Genomic DNA, 12,163 nt, shown 5'->3' on the forward strand with positions numbered 1-12,163 from the left:
GTCATAGAGAGTTGAATTGAAAATTAAAAAAAACACCGAAATTCTTAAAATACTCAACAAAATAAAATCTTTAAAAACTTCAAAAACTCAAACTATTAAAAAAACGCAAAATAAATTAAATACTTCACAAACTCAAAATAATTGAAGTACGCAAAATACATAAAATAAATAAAATGCTCATAAAACTTAAAAAACTTGAAATACCTAAAATAATTTTTTTGTATACTTTATTATAGAATTTTAAACTCTTTACTTAAAGTAATTAAAATTCTTAGAATACTTAAAATACTTTAAATACTTCAAATACTTTAAATACTTTAAATACTTTAAATTATTTGAATACTTTAAATACTTTAAATACTTTAAATACTTTAAATACTTTAAATACTTTAAATACTTTAAATACTTTAAATATTTTAAATACTTTAAATACTTTAAATACTTTAAATACTTTAAATACTTTAAATACTTTAAATACTTTAAATACTTTAAATACTTTAAATACTTTAAATACTTTAAATACTTTAAATACTTTAAATACTTTAAATACTTTAAATACTTTAAATATTTTAAATACTTTAAATACTTTAAATACTTTAAATACTTTAAATACTTTAAATACTTTAAATACTTTAAATACTTTAAATACTTTAAATACTTTAAATACTTTAAATACTTTAAATACTTTAAATACTTTAAATACTTTAAATACTTTAAATACTTTAAATACTTTAAATACTTTAAATACTTTAAATACTTTAAATACTTTAAATACTTTAAATACTTTAAATATTTTAAATACTTTAAATACTTTTATACTTTAAATACTTTAAATACTTTAAATACTTTAAATACTTTAAATACTTTAAATACTTTAAATACTTTAAATACTTTAAATACTTTAAATACTTTAAATACTTTAAATACTTTAAATACTTTAAATTATTTGAATACTTTAAATACTTTAAATACTTTAAATACTTTAAATACTTTAAATACTTTAAATACTTTAAATACTTTAAATACTTTAAATACTTTAAATACTTTAAATACTTTAAATACTTTAAATACTTTAAATACTTTAAATACTTAAATACTTTAAATACTTTAAATACTTTAAATACTTTAAATACTTTAAATACTTTAAATACTTTAAATACTTTAAATACTTTAAATACTTTAAATACTTTAAATACTTTAAATACTTTAAATACTTTAAATACTTTAAATACTTTAAATACTTTAAATACTTTAAATACTTTAAATACTTTAAATACTTTAAATACTTTAAATACTTTAAATACTTTAAATACTTTAAATACTTTAAATACTTTAAATACTTTAAATACTTTAAATACTTTAAATACTTTAAATACTTTAAATACTTTAAATACTTTAAATACTTTAAATACTTTAAATACTTTAAATACTTTAAATACTTTAAATACTTTTAAATACTTTAAATACTTTAAATACTTTAAATACTTTAAATACTTTAAATACTTTAAATACTTTAAATACTTTAAATACTTTAAATACTTTAAATACTTTAAATACTTTAAATACTTTAAATACTTTAAATACTTTAAATACTTTAAATACTTTAAATACTTTAAATACTTTAAATACTTTAAATACTTTAAATACTTTAAATACTTTAAATACTTTAAATACTTTAAATACTTTAAATACTTTAAATACTTTAAATACTTTAAATACTTTAAATACTTTAAATACTTTAAATACTTTAAATACTTTAAATACTTTAAATACTTTAAATATTTAAAATACTTTAAATACTTTAAATACTTTAAATACTTTAAATACTTTAAATACTTTAAATACTTTAAATACTTTAAATACTTTAAATACTTTAAATACTTTAAATACTTTAAATACTTTAAATACTTTAAATACTTTAAATACTTTAAATACTTTAAATACTTTAAATACTTTAAATACTTTAAATACTTTAAATACTTTAAATACTTTAAATACTTTAAATACTTTAAATACTTTAAATACTTTAAATACTTTAAATACTTTAAATACTTTAAATACTTTAAATACTTTAAATACTTTAAATACTTTAAATACTTTAAATACTTTAAATACTTTAAATACTTTAAATACTTTAAATACTTTAAATACTTTAAATACTTTAAATACTTTAAATACTTTAAATACTTTAAATACTTTAAATACTTTAAATACTTTAAATACTTTAAATACTTTAAATACTTTAAATACTTTAAATACTTTAAATACTTTAAATACTTTAAATACTTTAAATACTTTAAATACTTTAAATACTTTAAATACTTTAAATACTTTAAATACTTAAATACTTTAAATACTTTAAATACTTTAAATACTTTAAATACTTTAAATACTTTAAATACTTTAAATACTTTAAATACTTTAAATACTTTAAATACTTTAAATACTTTAAATACTTTAAATACTTTAAATACTTTAAATACTTTAAATACTTTAAATACTTTAAATACTTTAAATACTTTAAATACTTTAAATACTTTAAATACTTTAAATACTTTAAATACTTTAAATACTTTAAATACTTTAAATACTTTAAATACTTTAAATACTTTAAATACTTTAAATACTTTAAATACTTTAAATACTTTAAATACTTTAAATACTTTAAATACTTTAAATACTTTAAATACTTTAAATACTTTAAATACTTTAAATACTTTAAATACTTTAAATACTTTAAATACTTTAAATACTTTAAATACTTTAAATACTTTAAATACTTTAAATACTTTAAATACTTTAAATACTTTAAATACTTTAAATACTTTAAATACTTTTAAATACTTTAAATACTTAAATACTTTAAATACTTTAAATACTTTAAATACTTTAAATACTTTAAATACTTTAAATACTTTAAATACTTTAAATACTTTAAATACTTTAAATACTTTAAATACTTTTAAATACTTTAAATACTTTAAATACTTTAAATACTTTAAATACTTTAAATACTTTAAATACTTCAAATACTTTAAATACTTTAAATACTTTAAATACTTTAAATACTTTAAATACTTTAAATACTTTAAATACTTTAAATACTTTAAATACTTTAAATACTTTAAATACTTTAAATACTTTAAATACTTTAAATACTTTAAATACTTTAAATACTTTAAATACTTTAAATACTTTAAATACTTTAAATACTTTAAATACTTTAAATACTTTAAATACTTTAAATACTTTAAATACTTTAAATACTTTAAATACTTTAAATACTTTAAATTATTTAAAGTATTTAAAGTATTTAAATACTTTAAATACTTTAAATACTTTAAATACTTTAAATACTTTAAATACTTTAAATACTTTAAATACTTTAAATACTTTAAATACTTTAAATACTTTAAATACTTTAAATACTTTAAATACTTTAAATACTTTAAATACTTTAAATACTTTAAATACTTTAAATAATTTTAAATACTTTAAATACTTTAAATACTTTAAATACTTTAAATACTTTAAATACTTTTAAATACTTTAAATACTTTAAATACTTTAAATACTTTAAATACTTTAAATACTTTAAATACTTCAAATACTTTAAATACTTTAAATACTTTAAATACTTTAAATACTTTAAATACTTTAAATACTTTAAATACTTTAAATACTTTAAATACTTTAAATACTTTAAATACTGTAAATACTTTAAATACTTTAAATACTTTAAATACTTTAAATACTTTAAATACTTTAAATACTTTATATACTTTAAATACTTTAAATTATTTGAATACTTTAAATACTTTAAATACTTTAAATACTTTAAATACTTTAAATACTTTAAATACTTTAAATACTTTAAATACTTTAAATACTTTAAATACTTTAAATACTTTTAAATACTTTAAATACTTTAAATACTTTAAATACTTTAAATACTTTAAATACTTTAAATACTTTAAATACTTTAAATACTTTAAATATTTTAAATACTTTAAATACTTTAAATACTTTAAATACTTTAAATACTTTAAATACTTTAAATACTTTAAATACTTTAAATACTTTAAATACTTTAAATACTTTAAATACTTTAAATACTTTAAATACTTTAAATACTTTAAATACTTTAAATACTTTAAATACTTTAAATACTTTAAATACTTTAAATACTTTAAGTCAAAGTAGTTATGTCACAGACATAACCGGAATGGCGTAGACTTACGTAAAATTTAGATATGTGGACATGTGGGTTTTCCATATATTAATTTGAAGAATTAGAATTATATATTGGAAGGAACACCCATTCGAACGGCAAAGAGAGGAAAGATTGAGACGAAGGAATTTTAGCGAGCCGAATGGGGGGAGGGGGAGAGGGGGCATAAGGGTTGGGGGCGAGAGCAGCCTCAGAAAGCTGTGCAATCCGTCGCCCCCGAAGACCAAAATTTGTTCCTGAAATTTAAATTCAAATTAGCTCGCTGCCTCGTCCCGGGTGGGACGAGGGCAACTCTTTCAACACTAGAATTTGATGAGACGTAAATCTTCAGAAGCGCTGCCGCGAATGCGACGAGCTAGTTGGATGTCCCGATTGTTTAACAACCAAGGCTTGACCCACGAGAGGTTTTCGGCGGAAGGCAGCAGGCGCCTCATTCAGTTGATGCCTCGTCCCGTGGGACGAGGGATGGGGATTGAAGCTAATCGAACCACAGCAACCACGAAAGATCCTAACGGTCCGGCCATCGAGAGGCAACTGGCTGAAGGTGACGATGAGAAGGCGATGCGCACTTCTTTCCAGTTCTGGCCTTCTCGCTGCTGCTGCTCTGGTCTCTCTCCCGCTGCCTGGGCTGAGCTTCCTGCTGCTGCCTATTCTCTCCCGCTGCTGCTGCTCTGGGCTGAGTTCCTGCTGCTGCTGCTGCTGCTGCCGGTCCGACGTCTGAGACGTGAATGATGGAATGGCTCTGGCGCACGTTCTTATGTATGATTCGGGCCCGCCATTTCCTTTCGCGACTGACACTCGGTCGCGTTGTTCGAATGATTTTCCCTCAAAATAGGTACTTGACATTCCCGTCCGTGAGTGGGAAGCGCTCATTTGCTTGCAAAATCTCTGCATTTTGAAAACATTTTAAAACATTCAATTGTTTCAATAGTTAAACTATTTTGCCAACAATGAAAGTTTTATAGCAAATTGCTGAATAATTTTCGAATCGAATGGCACATAAATCGTGTCGATTCGATTAGAGGGAAGGAAGATATAAGCGTTTGACGGATGACGCAGTAATCCAGGGCCTTCGGCCCGGGTTTTTTGGAATGACACCCCAGTACCTTCGACAAAGACGTAAGTTATTTTGGGCAAACTTTAATAAAATGTTCTTTTCTATTTTTGACAACAACCTCAGCGACCTACTTACCTTGCTTAAAAAACTGCTTGTCTATCTCTTATTGTCCAGTTACAAGTCGTACGTGACCCTATACAGTTAAACCTCGCATATGCAACTCATATGGGGGTTTCTTATGCGAAGCACGCATATGCGAGGTACAGGGCTTATGGGATTTTGGCTATATGGGAGACATGGCCTATATTTTTAAAATCATCTTAACTATACAAATGTATAGTGTTTTGGAATCGTTATGAAGTCAGCTATACAGCTACACCAAATTTACAAGGTTTACGATGTTCTAGGTCATCCGAAACTTCCTCAAGTTAAGGCCTATGTGTTCACCGCCGTACAAGTATGAGGTAGGCGATTGTGACTTTGGTTTTTGACCTCAGATTATATCCGGATAGCCTCAGGGAGGTTCAAGGAATACACGGAAAAAAAAGGTTTCCGAAAATCATGCAAATCGTACCATGAAATCGTGAATATCGCGATTTTTGCTTTACGAATTTTTGAACTATGCATAATGGGCACGAATTATCCAGGAATCGTGAATAAATATGCATGACTTTCCATGACCGATTTCACTCGTAAACGTGAATAATATTCATGATTTCATGAAATGGATGCATGAAGTCGTGAAAATATTCACGATTTTATGAATAAAAATTCATGATTACGATCAAAAAATATACCTCGTGAATTAAAATTCATGATTTCATGCATAAAATTCATGAAATCATGAATTTTATGCATGACTTCGTGCACAAAATTCATGAAATCTCGAATTATTTTTACGATTTGTAAATGAAGGCGTAAAATATTCGCGATTTCATGCTCACAATTCATGAAAAAATGTAAATAAATCATGAAATCGTGAATTTTATTCATGAATTCGTGCACAAAATTCATGAGTTCTGGAATATTTTTATGATTTATTTTTGAAGGCGTAAAAATTCGTGAAATCATGTATAAACTTCATGAAATCATGCATAAATTTCATGAATTCGTGATTTTATTATGAAATCATGAATTTAATTCACGTTTACGAGTGTATTCGGGCATGTCTAATCATGCATATTAATTCACGGCTCCTGGCTTATTCGTGCCCAATATGCATAGTTCAAAATTCGTAAAGTAAAACTCGTAATATTCACGATTTCATGGTACGATTTTCACAATTTCCGGATTACTTTTTCTGTACATTTACCATATCGTGCCACTGGGGGCACATACCGGAATTGACAAGGAATCCTGTTTTGTGAAAAAAACGGAGCACATTTTATGTGATTCCAATGTACTATGGCCCCACCTGGCCACTTTGGAACCGGTCACCGGTTACCGGTGGTCACTGGGGACATTTTGGAATGTGCAAGGAACCCTGTCATGTGACATATCAAAATTCATGAAATTCAAATCTTTGGCCATTTTATGTGATGCCAATGAAATCTGGCCCCACCTGGTCACTTTGGAACCGGTCACCGGTTACCGGTGGTCACTGGGGACATTTCGAATGCAAGGAACCCTGTCTTGTGACATATCAAAATTCATGAAATTCAAATCTTTGGCCATTTTACGTGATGCCAATGAAATCTGGCCCCACCTGGCCACTTTGGAACCGGTCACCGGTTACCGGTGGTCACTGGGGACATTTCGGAATGTGCAAGGAACCCTGTTATGTGACATATCAAAATTCATGAAATTTAAAACTGTATCCATTGTATGTGATGCCAATGTACTCTGGCTCCATCTGGCCACCTTGGAACCGATTACTGGTCACTGCGGAAGAATTCTGAATTTACAAAGGTCCCAGTTATGTGATGTTCAAAAATGCTTGAAATAAATTAAAAATACAATCATAAATTTAGTAAAACCAACATTCAAAACTTTACATGAGCATTTCGGAAACGTTAATTGGGTACCGATCGTTACTATACAAAAATACAACGAAAACTTAAATTAAATACAAAAAGACCTAAGGGATTTCTTGTACAGTCCAGACTCGATTGTATGATGAACTAATAATAGAATAATCGATAATTCGTATAATAAAGCCATAATTTTTTTGTCTCATTAATAACTCCAATTACAATAAAGTGATTAATTACAATAAAAGGATTTATTTTTGTTAATTTGACGCAAATAGAGTCATAGAGAGTTGAATTGAAAATTAAAAAAACACCGAAATTTTAAAATACTCAACAAAATAAAAATCTTTAAAACTTCAAAACTCAAACTATTAAAAAAACGCAAAATAAATTAAATACTTCACAAACTCAAAATAATTGAAATATGCAAAATACATAAAATAAATAAAATGCTCATAAAACTTAAAAAACTTGAAATACCTAAAATAATTTTTTTGTATACTTTATTATAGAATTTTAAACTCTTTACTTAAAGTAATTAAAATTCTTAGAATACTTAAAATACTTTAAATACTTCAAATACTTTAAATACTTTAAATACTTTAAATTATTTGAATACTTTAAATACTTTAAATACTTTAAATACTTTAAATACTTTAAATACTTTAAATACTTTAAATACTTTAAATATTTTAAATACTTTAAATACTTTAAATACTTTAAATACTTTAAATACTTTAAATACTTTAAATACTTTAAATACTTTAAATACTTTAAATACTTTAAATACTTTAAATACTTTAAATACTTTAAATACTTTAAATACTTTAAATACTTTAAATACTTTAAATACTTTAAATACTTTAAATACTTTAAATACTTTAAATACTTTAAATACTTTAAATACTTTAAATACTTTAAATACTTTAAATACTTTAAATACTTTAAATACTTTAAATACTTTAAATACTTTAAATACTTTAAATACTTTAAATACTTTAAATACTTTAAATACTTTAAATACTTTAAATACTTTAAATACTTTAAATACTTTAAATACTTTAAATACTTTAAATACTTTAAATACTTTAAATACTTTAAATACTTTAAATACTTTAAATACTTTAAATACTTTAAATACTTTAAATACTTTAAATACTTTAAATACTTTAAATACTTTAAATACTTTAAATACTTTAAATACTTTAAATACTTTAAATTATTTAAATACTTTAAATACTTTAAATACTTTAAATACTTTAAATACTTTAAATACTTTAAATACTTTAAATACTTTAAATACTTTAAATACTTTAAATACTTTAAATACTTTAAATACTTTAAATACTTTAAATACTTTAAATACTTTAAATACTTTAAATACTTTAAATACTTTAAATACTTTAAATACTTTAAATACTTTAAATACTTTAAATACTTTAAATACTTTAAATACTTTAAATACTTTAAATACTTTAAATACTTTAAATACTTCAAATACTTTAAATACTTTAAATACTTTAAATACTTTAAATACTTTAAATACTTTAAATACTTTAAATACTTTAAATACTTTAAATACTTTAAATACTTTAAATACTTTAAATACTTTAAATACTTTAAATACTTTAAATACTTTAAATACTTTAAATACTTTAAATACTTTAAATACTTTAAATACTTTAAATACTTTAAATACTTTAAATACTTTAAATACTTTAAATACTTTAAATACTTTAAATACTTTAAATACTTTAAATACTTTAAATACTTTAAATACTTTAAATACTTTAAATACTTTAAATACTTTAAATACTTTAAATACTTTAAATACTTTAAATACTTTAAATACTTTAAATACTTTAAATACTTTAAATACTTTAAATACTTTAAATACTTTAAAGTATTTAAATACTTTAAATACTTTAAATACTTTAAATACTTTAAATACTTTAAATACTTTAAATACTTTAAATACTTTAAATACTTTAAATACTTTAAATACTTTAAATACTTTAAATACTTTAAATACTTTAAATACTTTAAATACTTTAAATACTTTAAATACTTTAAATTATTTGAATACTTTAAATACTTTAAATACTTTAATACTTTAAATACTTTAAATACTTTAAATACTTTAAATACTTTAAATACTTTAAATACTTTAAATACTTTAAATACTTTAAATACTTTAAATACTTTAAATACTTTAAATACTTTAAATACTTTAAATACTTTAAATACTTTAAATACTTTAAATACTTTAAATACTTTAAATACTTTAAATACTTTAAATACTTTAAATACTTTAAATACTTTAAATACTTTAAATACTTTTAAATACTTTAAATACTTTAAATACTTTAAATACTTTAAATACTTTAAATACTTTAAATACTTTAAATACTTTAAATACTTTAAATACTTTAAATACTTTAAATACTTTAAATACTTTAAATACTTTAAATACTTTAAATACTTTAAATACTTTAAATACTTTAAATACTTTAAATACTTTAAATACTTTAAATACTTCAAATAATTCAAATACTTTAAATACTTTAAATACTTTAAATACTTTAAATACTTTAAATACTTTAAATACTTTAAATACTTTAAATACTTTAAATACTTTAAATACTTTAAATACTTTAAATACTTTAAATACTTTAAATACTTTAAATACTTTAAATAATTTAAATACTTTAAATACTTTAAACACTTTAAATACTTTAAATACTTTAAGTACTTTAAATACTTTAAATACTTTAAATACTTTAAATACTTTAAATACTTTAAATACTTTAAATACTTTAAATACTTTAAATACTTTAAATACTTTAAATACTTTAAATACTTTAAATACTTTAAATACTTTAAATACTTTAAATACTTTAAATACTTTAAATACTTTAAATACTTTAAATACTTTAAATACTTTAAATACTTTAAATACTTTAAATACTTTAAATACTTTAAATACTTTAAATACTTTAAATACTTTAAATACTTTAAATACTTTAAATACTTTAAATACTTTAAATACTTTAAATGCTTTAAATACTTTAAATACTTTAAATACTTTAAATACTTTAAATACTTTAAATACTTTAAATACTTTAAATACTTTAAATACTTTAAATACTTTAAATACTTTAAATACTTTAAATACTTTAAATACTTTAAATACTTTAAATACTTTAAATACTTTAAATACTTTAAATACTTTAAATACTTTAAATACTTTAAATACTTTAAATACTTTAAATACTTTAAATAATTTAAATACTTTAAACACTTTAAATACTTTAAATACTTTAAGTACTTTAAATACTTTAAATACTTTAAATACTTTAAATTCTTTAAATACTTTAAATACTTTAAATACTTTAAATTCTTTAAATACTTTAAATACTTTAAATACTTTAAATACTTTAAATACTTTAAATACTTTAAATACTTTAAATATTTTAAATACTTTAAATACTTTAAATACTTTAAATACTTTAAATACTTTAAATACTTTAAATACTTTAAATACTTTAAATACTTTAAATACTTTAAATACTTTAAATACTTTAAATACTTTAAATACTTTAAATACTTTAAATACTTTAAATACTTTAAATACTTTAAATACTTTAAATACTTTAAATACTTTAAATACTTTAAATACTTTAAATACTTTAAATACTTTAAATACTTTAAATACTTTAAATACTTTAAATACTTTAAATATTTTTAATACACTTAAATACTTTAAATACTTTAAATACTTTAAATACTTTAAATATTTAAATACTTTAAATACTTTAAATACTTTAAATACTTTAAATACTTTAAATACTTTAAATACTTCAAATACTTTAAATACTTTAAATACTTTAAATACTTTAAATACTTTAAATACTTTAAATACTTTAAATACTTTAAATACTTTAAATACTTTAAATACTTTAAATACTTTAAATACTTTAGATACTTTTAATACTTAAAATACTAAAAATACGTTAAATACTTCAAATACTTTAAATACTTTAAATACTTTAAATACTTTAAATACTTTAAATACTTTAAATACTTAAAATAATTAAAATACTTAAAATACTTAAAATACTTGAAATACTTAAAATACTTAAAACACTTAAAATACTTAAAAAAACTTAAAATACTTAAAATACTTAAAATACTTGAAATACTTAAAATACTTAAAATACTTAAAATTATTAAAATTCTTTAAATACTTTAAATATGTTAAAAACTTAAAAATACTTAAAAATATTTCAAGTTCTTGAAATATGAAAATACCTATAAAAAATTAATTGCTTAAAATTATTTAAAAGCTTATCAAACTTTAAACACTTCAATTATTTCAAATACTTGAAATTCTTGAAAACTTTAAAAACATTTAATATTAAAATACCTGAACAAATCAATATACTTAAAAAATAAATATTTCAAATACTTAAAATATTTTTACTACTTACAATATTAAAATACCTGGAAAAAATTAAATGCTTAAAATTATTTCAACACTCAACAAACTCTAAACACTTGAAATATTTAAAATACTTGAAATACTTAGATACTTTTAAAGTCACAATATTAACATACCTGTTAAAATAAAATTCCTAAATTCATTAGCATACTTAACATACCTAAAAATAATAATATTTCAAAAAACTTAAAAGTACCTAAGAAAATTGAAATGCTGAAAATTATTAAAATACGTTATTAACTTCAAATACTTTAAATATGTTAAATACTTTAAAATAATATGCTTACAATATTAAAATCATTAAAATTATTAACATACTTTACCTATGTCCCCATTTCTAGCTCAAAACAAAGCACCGAAATGTCACTCAGCGCATCCACGAGAACCGATAAAAAAAACGGGAT

At 20.0% G+C, this 12,163-nt stretch overlaps 1 protein-coding gene across 1 annotated transcript in view; it reads left to right on the forward strand.

Annotated features, from left to right (window-relative positions):
- The window catches only part of LOC6049002 (probable nuclear hormone receptor HR3), a 355,001-nt gene that overhangs the window by 47,114 nt on the left and 295,724 nt on the right, over positions 1-12,163 (forward strand). The gene's annotated exons all lie outside the window — the stretch shown is intronic.

Source organism: Culex quinquefasciatus, chromosome 2 (genome assembly GCF_015732765.1).
Source record: "Culex quinquefasciatus strain JHB chromosome 2, VPISU_Cqui_1.0_pri_paternal, whole genome shotgun sequence".
Taxonomy (NCBI): Eukaryota; Metazoa; Arthropoda; class Insecta; order Diptera; family Culicidae; genus Culex; species Culex quinquefasciatus.